The sequence below is a fragment of the Rousettus aegyptiacus genome, unplaced genomic scaffold (genome assembly GCF_014176215.1).
Source record: "Rousettus aegyptiacus isolate mRouAeg1 unplaced genomic scaffold, mRouAeg1.p scaffold_m13_p_7, whole genome shotgun sequence".
NCBI classification, from domain to species: Eukaryota; Metazoa; Chordata; class Mammalia; order Chiroptera; family Pteropodidae; genus Rousettus; species Rousettus aegyptiacus.
In genome coordinates, this window is record NW_023416310.1 from 12,959,578 (window position 1) to 12,978,318 (window position 18,741).

Genomic DNA, 18,741 nt, shown 5'->3' on the forward strand with positions numbered 1-18,741 from the left:
AAGTTAAGAGACTTTCCCAAGGACATTGTAGTTTAATCCTTGTTACATTAGCAGGGTACCCAGCAGGGTCCCTGTGGTGTCCTGATTGATTTCCTAGAGTCTTTCAAGCCTTCCAGCCTCCACACACAGGCGGTTGAGCTTTCAATTTGGCAGCCGGGTTTTCATATTTGAATATAAAGCTTCTGTGGTCATAATAGAGAGTTCTAAAAATTTGCTTCAATTATTAGATGAAGTATTAGTGTGATGCTAGTTATATAGTTTTTTGGAGGGAGTATATACATATGGAGGCCCTTATACTACCAAAGGAAAATCTCTTAGTCCTCATAAAAAATTATACTTTTGGTGTAGTGTCCATGTTGAAGTGGAGTTTAGGAACAAGGTCATGAGACTTCAAGCAACAGGAATCTCAGACCTCTGACAGCTTCATCCATTCATTTGACAAGTATTTATTGTGTGTCTACTAAGAGGATGTAGTAGGTTTTACTAGTTGATAAAGAATACTTGTGGAAAATTTTGAGATTATGTTTATTTAATATCACCAGTTTAATAAGTGTTGGAAAATGTTTTCTTTCTGATCGCTAACCCAAAGAAGAATGTCATACAGTAATATTGACAGGAATTTTTATATAATAGTCCTTAGTACACTAGTCTGAGAAAGCTGTGAAATATTACAAATTCTCAGACTACTGGGAATTAAGGAAATATCCTTATTTAAATATTGGGCCAAAGTAAAAAAAAAAAAAGATTTTTGTTTTATTTATGTTTTCACAATCTGATCGATATTTAACTATTAATCTTACATTACTGATTTATTTAATATTTAAATTTAGTGGTTGTATTTCATATTGTGAACTTAGATCCTGAATTTTTATATTATTTGGTAATATAAGATAGCATAGTTGCAAGAATAAAAGCTACAGTGAATTAACTGAAAGCATTTTTAAATAAACTTAAATTTTAATCACTCTTCATACATACTTAAGATGCTTTAAAAGTAAAGGTTTTATTATATAATATGCTGTTACATTTCAAAGAACTGAAGACTAATTCCATTTTACAATATTCATTTTACCTGGTATGCTTGAGATTTATGAACTATGAGATTTTGTGTCTCCAATCGCAATTAATCAATTTGGCTTTTTAAACTGGAACCAGATTCTTCAGTATTCCTATTTAAAGATTCCTTCACCATTTCAGCTCATACAAAGAAAACACTTCAAAAGAATATTAACAATAGAGTATTTATATTATTGTTTTTCTCTTCTGTGCTTTTTAAATGTTTTTATTTTATATTTAAGGTATATAATTGGTTTCCAAGGGTGAATATGTGATGAACAGTATTTTAGTTATAAGCAGTAAGATTCCATTGGGGCAGGAACCTCAGCAAAGTGTCCCTCACCTGTAATCTCATGCGTATCCTAAGGTGGTAACCTTAGCTGGTACCCTAAGCCGTGCCCGCATGAATAGTATCCTAAGCTGGTAGCCCTATGATATTTATCACATTATTTTAATTATTTCTTAACTGAACCTCCCTCAACCCCAAGATTTTGAGGACGGGGGTCTACATCAGCTTTGAATCTTAGGGATATATTTTTTAAATGAATGAATTGATTAAGGGACATAAGGTCCCCTGTAGTCACGAAACAAGATTTTAAACTCTGTGACACTGTATTATTCAGGGTTCCCTGGAGAAACAGAACCAATAAGAGATAAAGATATGTGTGCATGTGTGTTTGTGTGAGAGAGAATCATTCATTCATTCATTCATTCACTCATTCATTCATTCATTGCAGAGAATTCGTGCACGCAGTTGTTGGGGCTGGCAAGTCTGAAATCTGCAGAGCAGATTAGCAGGATGGAGACCTAGGGAAAAGAATTGGTGTAGCTCAGGTCCGAAGGCAGTCTGTAGGCCAAATTACATCTTTTTTGGGGGACCTCAGCCTTTTTTGTCTTAAGGCCTTCAGTGGATTCGATGAGGCCCACCCACTTTTTGGAGGATAATCTGCTTTACTCAGAGTCTGCTGATTTAAATGTCAATCTCACTTAAAATCCACCTTCACAGCAAAATCTAGACTGGTGTTTGATTATGTATCTGGATATTGTGATTAGTGATTAGTTTCAGCAGGGAAAATAAACATTTCTCAGCATTTTCATAAATGAAATCAGCTATGAAAAAACAAATTAGCATAAGAAATATTAACAAGTTAAATAAGAAAGAAACATTCATGGCTATGGCCAAAAATATATTCTTATATTAGAATCTTACATTTAAGTGCAGCATGGTAGAAAAAAACTAAGTATTACATTATATAAATCAGGAAATTTTCAGGTACCAGTGATCAGAATGGGGTGAACTTAGGAAAATATTCTTAAAGAATATGGATTTTGATTATACCCTGAGGAAAGTGTACATGCTGTGCATATACATGGAGTTGGGGGACAGTCCTGATAAGTAGACTACCAAAGGCCTTGTGAGCGACTTGGGGAAGGAAAGGCAGGGAAAAACTGAAGGAGGGCCTTAAATATGAATTTTATATTTGTTTTAGCTAAGCAATTAAAAAATACTTCTGAGTTAATTAGAAGGAAAGTGATTAAATAAAAATGTTTCAAAGATATTTTGGATCTAGTCCACATATAATGGACTAGAGTGGTTTCTAAGCCCAAGCCCAGGAGATGAGAACCTATCTGGGCAAAGATTTGTAAAGAGAAAGAGAATCCAAATCCCTTAGTTTACTGAGGGAATTGACAGAACTTTGTGATTTAATGTTGGAGACAAATGAGAGAGAGGATATACTAATTTTGCCTAAATTGGCAGTCTCATACTATAAGAATGATGTTAATTTTGACAGTGATATAGAAATATAGAAGGTGGGCAGGTAGAATATGATAAATTATATACTCGTCTAAATCAGTATATATTCAATAGGGTAAAAGTTATATTACTGTATTTTAATATTCCAGTATTCTACTCTGAGGCATAAAATATAGTACCTTATTATTAAGGAATTTTATTTTACTTCATGAAATGAGCTTTTATTATAAACTTTACAGTGTAAAGTTTAATATTTGAAGATATCAGACATCAAATTACTGGTAGATCATCTCTGACCATCATATGTATTAGTATCTCCTGTGACAAAGACAATGAAAACTGTAGATGTTCAAAGTGGGGATATTTCAGATGGTTTTCTGGGAAAGATTTATGGAGGATATCAGAATCAAGGTCTTATAGATAGGATTTGAAATGTTTTACATAGTAGGGCCAGTGGGACAAGTGGCCCTACTATGTAAGTTGGAGGCTTAGCTATGGCTAAAATGTACTACATGTTTTAAAATAAAACTTTGTTATTTTGAATTGTCTTCTAACTTATACACAGCGCCTTTACTTGCTTATTCTATATGCTTACCCCTTTTTATATGCCCTAGTCCTGCTTTTTAAATCGTAGGTCTGGCGACCTGAAGTCGTAGCTTTAGTTTGTTTAATTTTCCTTCCCTTATTTCCCTCCCCATTCTCTGTAGTCTATCATAGCGGTCCCCAACCTTTTTTCTCACCAGGGACCGCTGCTCTTATGAAAATCTAATATGTGGTGATCTGAGGTTTGGAGCTGAGGTGGTGATACTAGCACCGCAAATATAGATGAAACTTTAGCCACTTGCCCACAGCTCACTCCTGCTGCATGGCCTGGTTCCTAATAGGCCATGGACCTGTACGGGGCTTTGGATTGCATTTTTAGCAGTTTAATGGTATACATAGAACTTGAATTACTGAAAGAAAATTGTGTTTTATGTTCTCAACCTCAGTTTTCACCAAGTCAAACTGATTTTTCTATCCAAATAATCTGTTTTCAAGGTTTTAGTACATGTTATCATCTTATAATACAAAAATAACATCTGATATTGTTAAGGTTTGTCAGTTACAAAGTTACTAGAGGATATAATACTTAAAATATTCATGTGATTTATATGGAAAACTTAATTCCATAATTCTATAGTTTCAGTGTTTTTTAAAAATAATATTGTTTGTTTGTAACTAGTCAGTAATGCTACATTTTTAATAATGCTCAGAGAAAAGGATTTAATAAAACATCTTAATTTCACTTCTTTCTCTGACAGTATTGTTAATTGGGATTCCTCTAGATCATTCTTTGGCAAACAAACCCTCCTTATTCCCACCTTTACCCAAGAGGTCAGAATACAAGTAGTTCTTCCCTTGCATGTACTTTAATCTCGGTTAGAATTATAGTGTCTTCCCCTTAATTATTCCTTGTTACTACATACAAAGTTTAAGAAAACACCTACTATAATTAAAATTCAAGAAGAGCACTGAGACTTCAATGTAGGTGTCAGTTGTTACATTAATTTTAATTTACTGAATGGTCATATGATTGGGAAAGAATAGGAACAAGTAGTTGGATGGTTAGCTGGGTAAGTTTTTAAATAAACTCAGTTCTTTTCTACATCTTTGTACTAGCTCGTGGTTTCTTGAATAATAGTTCTCTAAGTCATCAAGACAATGTATTTTGGTTAAGAAAATAAGTAGTGCTACTTGAAATATTTGCTTTATTCTCTATAAAATACTGTCCTGTAATCTCTTTAATCCATATAATGAAAATATATGGATTGCCCTCCACTAAAAAAGTAGGTGTAAAATGTTTAGTATGTTAATATGAATCAAGCAATAGTATGTATACTCAACCTAATAAAAAATTTCACCAATAAGCTCCCTCTGTAAGCCTTTCTCAACTTACCCCTCTTCTTGTCCCTCCCCACTATACTGAATTTTGTGGGTTACTCTTTTAATTAAAAAAAAAAGTTTTATTGCATATATATCTATACCTAAATAATATAGTCAATTGATTTAAGTTTTTTTGAACTTTATAAAAAATATATTGGTATATATTCTTAAGGTCTACTTTTAAGTTTCTAAAACTCATTTACATTGCTCTGTAGGACATTGATTTTCATGGCTAGTTATGAATATACAATGACTTGTTCATTATTGATAGACACAGTTTTTGTTTTTTTCTGTTATGAACAATACTGCAGTGAATATTTGGGTATATGTGTCTTATGGTGTACACATGCAAAAGCATCTCTACGTAGAAGTGGAATTGCTGGGTCATAGGGTATGTCACATGTTCAATTTCAGATAAGGTTAAGTTATTTTGCTTATCTATATTTTCTTATTTTCTATGCCATACGGCATACCTTTAAGACCAAGCAATCTTATACCAAGAACATAAAACAAAGGCTGTGTATAGAATTAATTCTAAATAGTTTGTTCACTCAGTCACCAAATTATGTACTTTTAAGCAAAATTGACTCTTGGTTTTAGAGATTTTAAACTATCGATTTAGTTTCCTTGATGGCTATAAGTTTATTAAGTCATCCCAGGTCTTCATTTTAGTCTTAAATAAAAAACTTTTTCTGAATAATTTTTGATTATTAAAAACATTGTCGACTTTTTGCAATAGTGCCTTGTTTACTTGTATGTTTTGCGATTTTGAATTGTGAATTCATTGTTTTTTTTAACCCTGTGTAATTATGGGAACTCTTTTCCATTTGGGTTCCCTCTTCCAGAGAGAATTTTTATTTCCATCTGCTGTTTGCTTGGAGTTGCCAGGGTTGGGAAGCAGGGGTAGGGTGGGGTGGGGTCTGTGAACCTGGAGTTTAACTTAAAATTTTCTTGATTTTTAGGAGCATCCACCTAGTATAGATGATTCAGGCATCAGATTCTCCTGATGTGTTTTCTAAAGCCGAGAGGTCAGTTTTCTTTGATGTTTGCATTAGAGGGTCTTTTTAATGTTTGAATTCATCCTTTTTCTGAGTTATTGTCCTCCTTGGGCCCTGACTTTGTCTAATGGTCTCTAATCTATCTCACTTTAGGAGGCCTGAGCCTTTCTCCTTCATCCCTCCCATCCCTAGGTTACAGGAATCCATATAGGCCCGTTCATTATTGAAAATTTCAGAGATACCAGGAAAATATCCTTATATCAAATCAATGTTGATATATTTAGGCTCCACTAAAGTAGACAGTTTTTAAAAGTAAAATAAAACTAGCACTATTCACAAGTAATATTGAACTTCCTATCAAACTACTCTTTCTGAAGTCTTACATGCACAGCCTACATGCTTGTTATTCAGTACTGCTGTTATGTTAGGTTATACTTCTGGGAAGAGAGAGTGAGGGGAACAAAGGAACAGTGGCCTTCAGAGGATGATAATGATTCGTGAGTTGGGGTGAGTATCTATTTGCACATTTCCATTTCTCTCATCCTTATTCACATATGATGGAAAATTGTTTGAGTGGCTCATTCACAGTTTATAGTTTTAATTTGGTATAGTTCATGCTCTGTTATAGATTCGATGTTGATTAACAAAATTGTATGTATAGGAGTTGATATTTCATCTTTTTCTAGTGTACTTTCCCAATAAAATAACATACTAAAAATAAAAATGCAAGGGAAAGACCGCTCCTTTGGCAAAACTGTGATAAGAAAAAGAGAACGAATAAAGAATTCCTTGGGAGGGGAAGAATGTGTGTCTAGAAGAATGAGGAGGATGTTGAAATAGGCAATTGTAATGTATGAAATGGTATCAGGGGATTATAGGGATAACGAATGAAGAAAGTCTTTTAAAATACCCCTAAAGCAAGCACTGTCTCTAGGGTCTGGCAGCTAGATGACTGTAACTTGATGTAATGATGTAAGAGTATACTTTACTCTCCTGCAGCTCAACTTGTATATCCACATGAGGCCCACTCGGAGTACTGTGAAGTCACTGCCTAGAACTCAGGGGAGTGGAATGATTGCTGTAGGTATTTGGGGGACTAAAGATCTTAATCCCTGAAGGGTCAGTGAGGCTGGGGGAGGGAGTGGCTGGGGATTGAAAGAGGAAGGAGAACATGAATTCAAGTTTGTAAAAATTAATGCTGGAAAAGATACTAAGGAAATTTTGTAAAATGAGATTGAAATTGTGAACATGTTTACGGTGATGATAAATCTTTTACTAGGACTAGCCAAAACCTTGAAGGGAAAAAAAAAGTTTTAGGCCCTCTTCCTCCCAAAAAGAATTTGTAATGCTATCTGGCAAAATTATGTAGAATCTTTATGGATCTTTATAGCATGAAGTTGGGTAAGGGTGGGAGACACATTGAGTATAAAAGCATGTAGGTTCAATGATTGTGGTGGTGTTGGGTTATGTTGAATTCCTGGTGTCTTTGGGGGAAGTATTTGTGCCTTATTGGGGTTTATTTTCGCAAGGACTCTTGACTACCTTTGGGCACTTTTCTAAGAGTTTGTTTTGTTTTAAAGGGATTGTGATTGTTTGGTTAGGTTCAAAATAATTTTCAAAAGTGAACATTATGATCTCTCTACCCTCAATTTTTGCTGGCTTCCTCCTCTTTATTCATTTCCTCTTTTTTTTTTTTTAACTTGATCTTCCAGCTTTAATTTTAACTGTCCCCTTCTTTAACTATTGGGATGTTTCTGTAGTAATCTATTCTCTTCTCTTCACATTCATTCCTTGGTTTTCTTATCCATTTACTACCAACAATATCTGAGCGATTCCAAAAATCTTTATATCCCAATTCTTTGGAAGTCAGTTGGACTTATATGCTTGGATGTCATGTTCATAATTAATGAGTAAATAACTGAATTCATTAACCTCTCCTTCAGACATCTGTTATCGCCTGTAAACTCAGTTTTGGCTAAATGGCATTAATATCTAGCCAATCTCCCGTGCCAGGAAACTTGGTGTTTGTGGGAGCTTATTCAGAGACTATAATCCCAAATGTCAACAAAGTTTTAGCCAGAAAGATGCCTCATCATAGTATTCTTTTTAATAGCAAAAAATTTGAACCAATCTCAAGCCCTTCACCACTGCCTTGCTTCAAAACTGTGAAACATGGACACACACACACAAATATTTTATCGACAATACAAAATATTTAGAAAAATATTTAATAACGTGAGAAATTACATGTGTAAATTTAGTGGAAAAAGATGCTCTTAAACAATAGATATGCTATAATACCATAATCGTAAAGCAAAATTATGTACCTATATTTGTAGAACAAATATACAAATGTTTGCATTAATTAATTTTAGGTGAACAGTTATGGGTGGTTTTTAAAAATTTACCTGCATTTTCTGGACTTATATAGTAAACGTGAACTGCTTTTGTAATTCACACATACAGACAATTTGGCCTTCCTTTTAAGCCCCCGTTCTGATTGATTTATCAGTCCACTGTCTCATTTGCCCACTGTTGCCACATTAGTTCAGCTGTCCACTGTATTGGGACTGGACTATCACAGCAACTCTCTTGTCTCCACTGCTCAGCTGCCAGAGCTGTCTTCCTAAAAATTTCTTCCCTTTCTTAACCTTTCCAAATTTAAGTAGGTAAATGTTAAATCTCCAAAACCATCAAGAATAGAGTAAATTTTGAATGTTTTCCTTTGTTATGGGTTGTTCTGAAGTCCTTCTGCCAACTAGAATTTAGCCAACTCAAGGTTTAATGTAACATTTTCCCTGACCCTACCCAAGTCACTTTTGACCAGAGCACAGATAGTTATGCCAAGTTTAGGAGGTGAGGGAAGAGAGGAAGCAAGGAAAAGAACTTGGTAGAGAAGATAAGAGTTGAACTCGCAGGCATTTGCACATCTTTGCTCTTTGCTTGTCCCTTCTGTTCTACCCCTGCAACCTGTCACGTTTTGCCCTTTTGGGGCATTCTTTGTTTTTGTTTTTATTCAAAGGATAGTTTATTAGTTTTCTTGAGTATTTAGCCAGTAAGAGCAAATAGCCAAATAATGAAAACCCATCAGTTTTAGCGCCAATTATTATATCAGCAGATTCTATTACGAGTATTTATTGAAGCATGTCACGCTAATAGTTGCAGAGTGTAATTATACTTGCAGATTTTTCTTGCTTGTAACATGTTCCAGATGGTTAAATAGGAAAGAGTAGACATTTTGTACTGTCTTTTCAATTATAATTAAGAATTTGATGATTTCATATTACTTACTACTTATGTTACCGTTATTGCTTTTGTTAGTTTAAAACACGAGAGCGGCTTAAACAAAATACATTTTTTTTTTTAACTCTTTTGCTGTGGTCAACAGTTAACAGGACCTTTCATAGATTCTTTTCCCCTGTTAAATCACTTAATTGCTCTAATTTAAGCATCATTAAAAGGAGATAATTGCATCTTAAGTAGTAATTTTTTTATGAATGTAATCCTTAATTTATTCTTGGAAAGTATTCACTTGGCATTGTTTTAGACTTAAATTACATGGTGAACTTTCTTGAAAAAACTTATGTGAGACTGAACTAGAATAATTTTCCAAACTGTTAAAGGTTTTTTGACTTTTCCCCACAAACTAATATGACCTTAGATTTAAAAACCAGGAGGACATATACTTAATTTTGCCAGTAGTAGTATTGATGACTTTCATTCATCTGTTCATATCTCGTCTTCTCTCACCGACCACCCAGCTACTCTGATTTGAAAGGCAGTTTACCAAAGATTAGACATATAGCCTCTGAACTCAGAATAAAACAGTTAATGGGTCATAGGGATCCAGACGCATAAACCTTGGTTTCATTATGACCTTTTATTAACCAGTTTGCTAACTTGTTAGTTGACTTGAAGAAATACGTTATTTTAAAAAAATAAGAAATAGTATATTCAGTAATTCAATTTAACCACCTGTATCTTTTCATAATGTAATTATTGTGGGAGGGAGGATAAATTGGTCTTGATCCTTAGGCTGCCATTGTCTGTCCTTGAAGCTCTCTTCATGACTTCTTACATATAAGAAAACAAGCAAAACAAAAACAAAAAAACAAAAATTAATACCAAAATTATATTTTTGGTGATGAATAATGTAGACTATTCCTAAAGATTTTGTTGAGATGAAGGATGTAGTTTATATTCTCCATCATCCAGCAAGACTTAAATCTGTAAATTGCCCTTAAATATCTTTGTTCATGCTCAGACTTTCCTGTTCCTCATTAAGTTGCCATATCTACACCTCTTCTTGACCTTCTCTCCCCAAAACATTCTCTCTTGTCAGGCTCTTCACACTCCTGAGTGCTTCTTCCTCATACCCTCTACAAATTCTTTACACTTTTTTCCAGGTAAAATTCTTATCCTTTCTATGAAATTCTTTAAATTCCTTCCAGGAAGATTAAAGTTTGCCTGAAAGAAGACTAAGGAAAGCATCTGTTTGAGGAGACTCACTTTATCTTGCTGTAACAAACTGGCATTGAATTGGGACTTCTATTTTTATGGCCATTGACAAATTTTATATAATTTGGTTTGTTGAGCAAGTGCAACAAATGTCATGATCAAGTTATTATTAACTGTTCAATATTATGAGTCTGAGAATATAGAAAACAATATGGACAAATTTAATTTTTATTTGTGTGTGTGTGTGTTTCAAGTGTCTTATGTATTTGTTTGTGTCATAAAAATTTTTAATACAAAAACTATGTTAAGAGTGATGCACCAGGATTCCATCGAATGATATATTTTAGCTTTACATGTAAAGAATGATATTTGATTTATAAAATTTAGTATATGCAAGACCTTTCTAGGCATATCTATATGAGTTACACGTGATGAAATTTAAACTAATTAGGAAAAATACCCCTCTGGGTTAGTGGTAAAAGATGATAACAGGACATTTGAAAAGAAATTCTGCTTTGGATTCACGAGACGATCTTTAATGTAGTGACTGAGCTAGCATTTTTTCTTGCCGCTTCTTTGCAGTGTCCCAGCCTCACCCTCTTTACCCACGCCACTTCCATCATAAGGTGGAAGGAGTGGTTCCTGTGACTCTCATAATCTTGGAGGCAGGGAGGGTTTACTCATCCACCTGACCCTTTTCCTGCAATATGACATTTGTCTTGTCTTCTTGAAACGTTTAGAAAATTGCAGTAATGGTACTTAGTCCTCATCTTTCCTGAGGTTTCCTTTGTCCTCTTAATACACATTTGGTACATTTAAGATCTCTTTGTATTTATTTTCCTTTTGAACACTTTAACCACAGCCTCTCATTGTTTCATTGAACGTGAGTACTGTATATAGATTCACATTTCATTTTTCTGCATGTGTTCAGGCAACTTTCTAAGCACAGCTCATGAATTTGCATTTCCCATGGGTCTAATTTGTTACTGATCTCTGTATTCCTATATCCTAGGAGGCCCTGTTAGGAATTAGCACACACCTTTGTCTCATTTCCCTAAACCTAATGTTTGACTTTACTGTTAGCTGACTGTCAGGTTTTGATTAGAGCATGATACGTGCCTGGTAGTACTAGCGACACCTTTGGTCCCCATGTGTTTTGACCCATTAACTGTGTGAGAGAAGAATGCTCAGCCACCCTAGGAAGTAAGGTCAAATCAACTTAACTGTCTAGCAAAACAAATGACAAATATAGGAGAGGAAGAACAATGTAGCAGTTTGACATTTTAGTGCACATTGTCCCCCACCTGCCAGTTTAATAGCCAGTCAGTATACTAGAATTTCATTTAAATAGGAATCAATTTTCTTTTCTTCAGGAGAGGAGCAAGGGTAGCTGCAATGGTACAAGTTCCTGATCCTCCTATACCAGGGTTTTTCAGCCTCAGCACTGTTGACATTTTGGGTCAGATAATTCTTTGTTGTTGAGCCATCCTGTGTATTAAAGGATGTTCAGCAGCGTCTCTGGCCTCTACTCGTTAGATGCCAGTAGCACTACCCACCCTGAATTGTGACAACCAAAAATGTCCCCAAACATTGCTAAGTGTTCCCTGGAGGGTACTATAGGTCTCTGTTGAGAACCTCTTCTCTACACTTAATGCACATTTGATTACATGGTAAGGACAAGTTCTTAGAAGGTAGATTGCTTTTTATGTATATTTTGATTATTTTAGTATCTCCAGAGCGGCTATACTAGTTTACATTCCTGACAGTGATAGGAGACATTGCATATTTCCCTAGACCCTCGCCAATGTTGGATTTTAGTAGTCTTTTAAATCTTTTACCAGTCTCATAGATGAGAAATTATTTTGCCTTAATTTTAATTTAATTCAAACAATTTTTAATTAAGTTGGATGTATTTTCATTTTTATTATCCAGTTGCATATGTATGTTGTTTATTTTTATTTTATTTTTTTGCCCATTTTTCTGGAGATATTAACTTGGTCATTTGTGGGACTATGCGATTGTTGTCATTTTGGGGAATTTTTCATTGTCTCATGGTCAAAATTATTAATTTTTATTTATGGTTTCTGTTTGAAATTTATAGCTAGCTTTCTGCCTGTGTCTTTCCTCATAGATCGAATTTATTGAGATGTGATATATAAGATACTCAATAGATTGTTACATTAAATTTAATGTGGAAGAACATTGGTACTTCTTCAGCGCCCATGTAAACACGTATTAACATATACATGCATATGCATATATATTCATGCACACATGAACTCACATGTGTGCATGAATATATATGCATATGCATGTATATGTTAATACGTGTTTACATGGGCGCTGAAGAAAAGGGCTAAAGACTGAGCTGTAGGTATGTCCTCATTTACCAGACACTGGAAGGATATTAAGAAGCTAAGAACAGCTAGTGGAGTGTATAGTTTTTTAGAATGCATCTGAAAGCTCAAAGAGAATATTGACTTTAGTATTGGCAGAGGTTTCACCTCAGATCTTGGTGTCTCTTCCTCTTCTCATAAGGACACTAATCCTGTTGGATTAAGGCTCCACCCTTATGACATCTTTTAATTGTGAGGTCCTATCTCAGAATAAAGTCAGTTGGGAGATAGGGCATCATCATACAAATTTTGGGGGACATAATTCAATCTAAAATAGGGTCCCTAAGACCTTTTTGTGAGGTCCACAATATCAAAATTGTTTTATTAGTAATACTAAGATGTTACTTGCCTTTTCTAATGTGTAGATATTTGTACCGAGAGTGCAAAAATAATAGAAGGTAAAGCTGGTGACTTACAAATCAAGGCAGTGGTACCCAACTGTTGGGGTTATTGTCTTCAGCGTTACTTATTTATAGTAAAGGGGAAAAAAGTTATTAAAGAGCTGTTACATATTCTAAACATCATCCACTTTAATTTATAATATAATAAATATGGATAACCCATATACATTAAACCTCTTTGAGGTCTTCCATAATTTTTTAAAAGTGTAAAGGCATCCTTAAACCATAAAAATTAGAAACCAATTTAGGGGAAAGAAGGAACCATAATAATATATTACTAATTTTAGAAAAAATGTTAAGTAAATTTTCATATCCTACCCTTGATTTATAAAGCAAGTGGTTCTTTTATAATTAGAGAAAGTAAACCTTTACAATTAGAGAAAGTAAATTTTTGTATTTCTCTAATAAAAATTTAGTTACAAACTACTGCTACATGAGGAAACCAATATAAATACAAAGGTATTTCATAGTTTAGAAAACAATATATTAAAAAGTGTAAAGCCTCTATATAGAGTATTTACACAATATTTTTTAAGGAAGTATAAGTGACATTTTTCATGAACGGATTTTGAGCTGCATCTTGGAGTGGATACACGAACTGACAGAGAGGTAAAGAGGAGGAGGAGGAGTGTGTCCAGAGCAGGGGTTGGCAAACTCAACTCAGCTAATGCAGTGGAAAAGCAGTCATAGACAATAAGTAAACAATGGCACAACTGTATTCCCAGAAAATTTTGTTAATGGACATTGAAATTGAATTGCATGTAGTTTTCCTGTGTCCTGAAATATTCTTCTTCGTTTGATTTTTTTCCCAACCGTTAAAAAATGTAAAGCCCCTTCATGGTTCATGGGCCATACAGAAATAGGCAGGGGACCCCGTATGTCCTTGGAACCATAGTTTGCTGACCCTTGGTACAGAAAATCAAAAGGCTGGCATTGGGGGGTGAGTTTCCTTTGTGGTTGAAGGTTGGAAAGTGCCTGACGTGGTGATTTCAGACAAGGTTGAATGAAAACCGAGGCTGTGAAAATGGCCATTCGAACTGGGGATTTATGAATTTTTTGATCTTTTCAAGGAACTCATTTGTGTTTTGTCAATTTTTTTCATTTTTGTTGATTTCTGCTCTTTCATTATTCCATTTACATCCTTTGAATTTACTTTGCTTTTTTTTTTTTTTAAGCTTCTGAAGCTAGAACCTTAGACAGCCTTTTCCGCCTACTAACATAAGCTTTGAAGCTATAAAATCCCCTCCCTCTAAACACTGCTTTTACTGTATTCTACAAACTCTTATATGGTGTATTTTTTACTATCATTCTATTTGAAATCTTTCCAATTTTTTCCTTCCTTAAACTTTTTTTCTTCATGAATTATTTAGAAGTGTAATTTTAAACATTTGGAGTTAGGTTTCTAAATGTCTTATTGTTACGGATTTTTTATTTATTTAGTTGTGTTCAAACAACACATTCTGATGTGTTTAATCCTTTTAAATTTTGACTTTTCAGCAGTCTCTTGATGAAAGTACCACATGCACTTGAAAAGAATATGTATTCTGCAATTGTTGGGCATAATGTTCTAAAAATGTTAATCAAGTCAAGCTGGTTGGTGGTACCATTGAAATTTTCCAAGTCTTTATTATTTTTACCCCAAAGGAGTCTTCTTCTATGGGTTACCAAGGGATGGGTGTTAAAACCTCCAACTACAATGTGTATTGTTTTTCTTCATTTAATATGGCCTCATGTATTTTTCAGCTCTGTCATCAGAGGCTACGATAATAGAAGACCTTAAATGCCACGTAATAGGAGTGCAGATTCTTTATGGGAAATGTGGAAAGGCACTGCGGAGTAGTGGCTAGGGGAGTGACATTGTGAACATGGGATGTGGGGCGCATGTGTTGGCAGATGGAGGATAGAGGTTAAGTATGTTGCTGAAGTGCCTCCGACTTGGATGACTAACAGTATGGAATGTAATGATGATGTCGAAAAATTGAACTGGTTTGATAGACATGGAAGAAAAAGAATTAACAGAGTTATTAATGGATTGAATGTAGGAAATGCAAGAAGCAGAGCCAAGTTATACAGTTCTAAGAACCTAGAGAACTGGGAAATGGTTGTATGATTGTGATGGAGAGCTGTATATTTAGTAGTGATTTTGAGTGATAGTGATAAATAAGCACTTTCTTTTTGGCCCATTATGTTTCGAGTGTCACCCTCACATAGAAACTCTCCTTAATCAGTCAATCAAAAGTAGCTCCCCTAGTAATTCTCTACCTCAAATTATTCGGTTTTACTTACTGACCTTTTCCTCCTATTCGAATGTGAGATTCAAAGAGTAGGAACTTCATTTCTGTCATTCACTGTTGCACCTCAGAACCTGGTACAGTGTTTACCACATATTAAGCTCTTAAATATTTGAGGATTAAATGACTCTGTTATAAAAGATATGATATGTACTCAGTAAAAGAAATAAAAAGAAAACGTATTATCATTTGATTTTAAAATACCTGACTAATGTTTATTATCTATCTTTTGAACTTACAAGGCTAAGCCTCTGGTTATCATCTGATACCCTGCCCCCTAAGATACAGATTATAACTTTGCATCTGAAAAATGAAATTACTTATTAAAACCTCTAAGTACATATGCTTGTCACTTCTCTATTTTATAAGGTACTATGCAATTTGGAAATTTCATAAAAAGAAAGAGAAACATCTAGATGCAAATAGTTTTATCAGTTAACTTTAGTGAGTATCCATATTCTTTGCTACCCTTGAGAGGACAAAGAGATAGTAAGACGGTCTTTGTGTAGAGTAGATAGAGCTTGCACGTAAAAATGTGTAATGCAAACACACACCTGATAAAATCTCTGCCAATTTTAACTGTTCCTAAAGTGATCTAACTTTTGCTTTGTTTTCGGCCTTAGTGAAATGTCATCTTTTAACACATATAAAACCTGTATTGGAAATTAAAATCCTATCCGAGCATCCTGCTATAGTGTTTTGGAGATTTGAAACAGCTTAGCTTTGATAGTCTTCAACAGCTGCCTTCCTTATTTAGTAGAGTTGCTCTTTAGGAAAGAACTAAACACTTGTAGTTTAGGTGTTACGTTTCATTTTTAGCTCTTTGAATATGGACTCTCTCCAACACCCTCGTGTTTTTGTGGCAAACAGAGAGATAAATTACATTGCAGAACACTGCCACTGACTTGGGTTTTCTTCCATTTGTAGAGACTGTTTCTCATTTTGACTGCTTTCTGCTTTCTTTCCTCCCTGTGTCCTCACCTCCAAACCTACGTCTGATCCCTTGTATAGCAATCTAGTATGCCCCCACGCCATTGCTACTGCTCTTGGATTTGTTTAGAAAGATTTTTAATGTTTCAGTGATCCTCATTATCTTTGAGCTTTTAACTTTATTATTGTTGTTGAATTAAAACAGTTTTACTAATTCCACAAATTAACTTTTTCAAAGGTTGTGTACCTCTTCTGTGTTAAAAAACATTCACTTGTGAGCTTACGGGTCTAGTGAGGAAGATGGGCAATAAACACATAATCACACAAACAAATGTGTAAATGAAAATTGCAGAAAATGCCAAGAAGAAAAAGTAGAAAGCGCTATGAAAGTATAAGGGAGGGCTGATTTAGATTACTGGGGTAAACAAAGTAGAATTTTAGCTGAAGTTTAAACAATGGTAGGAATTGGACGGGTGAAGAAGATAGGAGGGATTATTCATGGCAGAGAATAAATATATTGTAGTGAAAACCTTGCAGTGGGGGAAAGGATTGGGGAATAGGGGGAAACTGAGGAAAGACCAATCTGGCTAAAGCACAGCATGCTAGGGGGAGATTGGCTCTGTTGTGAATTTTGGATTTTGTTGTAAGTGAGATAAAACCACATGGAAGAGTATAAGCGGGAACACGGCATTGGATTTGTGGATCGATGATTTATTTTTTAAATAGACTAGATGGAGGTTGGTGATTGACAAAGTAGGGCGTGAGAGGGGAAAAGATTTAAAGTATAATATCTGGGTTAGTAGTAATTGGCTGGGTATGAAATTGTTATTATTATTATTTGCATAGGGAAGAGTCAGGGAAAAGGAAAATACAGGAGATTAGTTTGGAGCTCCTTAATAAACAGGCAGATGCTTGCAGGTGTGGAGCTTAGAATAGAGCATAAAAATAGTAGGAGCATTCTTTTGAGGATAACTTTTCTCCAAAATAGATATGTTTATACTGCATCTAGAACTAGTAGCTTTGTTTATCTCTTTAATGTAAATGTAATTGTGGATGTAGAGTCATTAATATTTTAGATTTAGCAGTTGATATGCAGGCAGTTAAACACACAATTTTGGTTTTAAGGTTATAGTCTGCCATCTTTTTTAAAGGGAGGCAAAAAATAGAAACTGATAAAACGAAGTACTCTGGATTGGCTTCTTACTATACTTTTTAAAGTTGTAATTTATCTTTAAAATTTAAAATTTAAGCATCAGTATCTTCCTAGAAACAGAAGAAAAATTAAAAACAAAAAGCCACATGAGGTCTTCAGCCATGCTAACCTGAACAAGCCCAATCCCGTCTGATCTTGGAAACTAAGCAGGGTTGGGCCTGGTTAGTACTTGGATGGGAGACCACCTACGAAGACCAGGTGCTATAGATGTAAAAAGTAAAAAATAAAAAGCCACATGAAGGTACCTAAATTTCCTGAATATGTATTACCAAAACAAATAATTAAAGAAATGCATAGTACCCACGTCTGGCAAAAATTGAGGGAAAACATGATGGATGCCATCCTTTATTAGAAAGGTGGCTGACAAGTAGAAGAGATATCAAACTAGTTGGCTGTGGTCTGCTTATTAATCAGACACTTTACAGTGTTTGCCATGTGCCAAGCAGTTTTAAATAACTATAAAATATTAAATGTTTACTCTCCTAACAACTCTGGAGTAGGTACAGGTATTATCTTGATTTTGTAGATGAGGAAACCAAGGCATGGAGGGATGAAGGTCAGAAAGTTAGTAGTGGTGGCGTTGGGCTCCAGAATCCATACTTTTAATCGTAATGCTGTGCTACCTCAGTTGGAAGACGGGATCGTGGTTGCCTGTAGACAGATGTGGATAGCTAAAGCCCAGTTAATTTATTTCACTGGTGTGAGGTTGTATTGTGTCAATATACTAGAGTTCTGATCCATTCTATAATTGATAGGCATTTGGATTGTTCCTGTTTTTTGCTTTTATAAACATTGCTAGCACGAACATTTTTCTTCGTATCTCCTGTTGCACATGTGCACATGTGTTCACAGACAGTGTTAATTACAACTACATACAAAGAAGTGAAATAACCTACATATTTTTTTATAAATGTACATATTTTAAAATTATATTTTAATGTTAATGCGGGTGTCTTGATTTCAAGTTTTATTTAAATCATTTTTGTCTTTGGTTTGGAGAGCATGAGTCCTGTGTCCTCACAAACAGGAAAGTTGGTAACATCATTCTTCATTCTTTTATGAAAATCTTACAGTCCCTACCAAGAAAACAGCTTATTTCTTCACACAAATTTTGAGATTACTTCGTCTTTCTTAAATTTTGTTTGAGGTAGAATTAATAACTACACAGAAGTTAGTACAAAATCTTAACTCCTTGTAACCAAAATAATTTATAATTGTCACTATGGTTAATGGTTATTTGTGATGACCCACTACTGGAAGCAGCATAGCTGACTTAAGCTAATATTCCCAACACACTGGGAATTTTGGTTAACATCCCA

At 34.5% G+C, this 18,741-nt stretch overlaps 1 protein-coding gene and 1 pseudogene across 9 annotated transcripts in view; both read left to right on the forward strand.

Moving 5' to 3' along the window:
- The window catches only part of NCOA1 (nuclear receptor coactivator 1), a 189,106-nt gene that overhangs the window by 73,753 nt on the left and 96,612 nt on the right, over window positions 1-18,741 (forward strand). The gene's annotated exons all lie outside the window — the stretch shown is intronic.
- On the forward strand, window positions 17,514-17,632 carry LOC118605995 (annotated as a pseudogene).